Raw genomic sequence first — 2,028 nt, 5'->3', positions numbered from 1 at the left:
CAACAGAACACAACTTTACACTCCTAACACGTACAGCCATCACATTTGGGATGTCTTCCAAGATGACACAACTTCACTTGTGCTCGGATCGTCAGGCAATCCTGACTACTATTCAACCCACACAGCAACCATTATCTACACACGAGTGACAGCGACCCACTCTCTGTTTGTATGAACAGAAAGCACGACCAGTTTCTCCTTTGTTTCATGATCTTTCATCTTTATAAACGTAGCACCTTATCCACATTTTCTTATGTATAGAGACACAACTCTTCTGTCGAGACGATCTCGAGCAATCACACATATACTCCCTGAGTCAACCGAAAGCTCGATTCACCAAGCCACCTAACAAGTACCGCTAACAAAGGGTAGTCATTACCCAGGTACAATCAAACCGAGTTACAAGTTTACCAAATTTATAACCTACCCCAGAACTAGTTAAGGCGCCAAGTCGCTCGTAGCATAAACAAAGCATTTATATCTTCAAACACACGTCCGACAATAACTAACTCAAGCTACGACCGCAACTAGACATATTGGAACGCGCCCATTTTTGATCCGTAACATATCAGGTCAACACGAGCGTGTTTGTGGAATCGACTATAACCAGTTGGTGTAAATGTTAATGCTAGGGACTAGCCAAAAACACATTCTTTATTTACACATTAACTAACTAAATGTGTACATAAATATACAATTACAAAATATACCGTCCACAAATCCCGTTAAACTTCTTACATTCCAGTGAATATCACCTTATAAATGAAAATTTTAGCCAACACTAAGGTCAGAAGCCTCACCGATCCTGAGTGGGGTGGGGAAAAGCTTGCAGCACGTCATTGCCCATATGGTTCCCCATCTGAATACCAACCACGCGCAACGTTGCTTCAGTTGCTTCAATAATAAAAAGATGGGTGTTTCAAACAACTACTACATTAGACTCCTGTAGTCTGTATCGTAGTATGCCTCTCATCAGATGGGTGAGACGAAACACAATACTTTCCATTTACGTGCTGGGTCAAAACGAGAACAAAAGTAACCCGTAGAAAGTAGAAATATTTGCAATCGATCAAGTTAAGACATTACATATCTGAAGAAAAGCCCTTTCCCGATCTCCTATTTGGCCAATGGTACTCGAGCTAAGTGTTTGCTGATTGGGGATCCAAAGTAGTAAGCGCCATTGTATTCCTCCACATCACTGGATCCTTTGAGACTTCCATCTACACTATGCAGAGCATCTACTATCTCGCCTTGAGAACTAATTACTAGTAGCGTGTAGCGAGTACCTTGCAGGAATAGGATTGACTCGAAATGACCCACCTGTGAAAATGGCAATAAAAACGACTGTGAGAAATTTTGAATAATAATGTGGAAAAATATCTAAAGAACATGTTCATTGATATAGGTAAGCTAACTATGGCTACATTCAAGGTACCCCCAATATTCATGCTACCTATTTAAGGGTGATCGACAGACAGAGCATTCATCACGGATGGCAAGGTCATTTCTGGACACGTAAGAGTTAAGGATTTTAGAGAACCCAGTACACGGATCAACCCCACTCAGAACACCGTCCAGTTTCGTGGTTCCTCTTACCACATGTTTCACTTGATTCATCTTACTACATATTATTTCAATTGATTCATCTTATAATATAGGTATTTCACTTGGTGTATCTTACCACATGTTTCACAGACGGAATCTTCACAAGGAGATGCAAAAATCTTGCCACGAATTTCCTGATGTTAGGGAAAGGTCCAATAATGTGAAGTATTTGTGGTGTGTATTCAGGGCAGACCAGAGAGACGAGGAAGTTGCCTTTGGAGTCTCTCTTAACGTTATCAGGCAGACCGGGTAAACCATCGATGAAAACTTCGGATTTACCCTGTTTGGGACCTTTCAAATAATACCTGAAATTGGATCATGTACATAGTCGTAAATACTAAATAATGCTAAACACAAGGGCCGCTTTGCAAGCATGCCTCCAGTGCCATGCTTAAATGATATCCCTCGCTATTCAAAGTTAAA

At 40.8% G+C, this 2,028-nt stretch overlaps 1 long non-coding RNA gene across 1 annotated transcript; it reads right to left on the bottom strand.

Annotated features, from left to right (window-relative positions):
* Nucleotides 1–977: 977 nt before the first annotated feature.
* Nucleotides 978–1,999, bottom strand: LOC113473748. The gene is made up of 2 exons (XR_003395639.1): nt 1,682–1,999; nt 978–1,320 (listed from the first exon to the last, which is right to left on the bottom strand). It is a non-coding gene; the product is annotated as an uncharacterized LOC113473748 (long non-coding RNA).
* Between the last annotated feature and the right edge of the window lie 29 nt (nt 2,000–2,028).

Source organism: Diaphorina citri, unplaced genomic scaffold, assembly GCF_000475195.1.
Source record: "Diaphorina citri unplaced genomic scaffold, Diaci psyllid genome assembly version 1.1 scaffold84289, whole genome shotgun sequence".
Classification (NCBI taxonomy): Eukaryota; Metazoa; Arthropoda; class Insecta; order Hemiptera; family Psyllidae; genus Diaphorina; species Diaphorina citri.
This window is presented reverse-complemented; position numbering and strand designations above follow the sequence as displayed.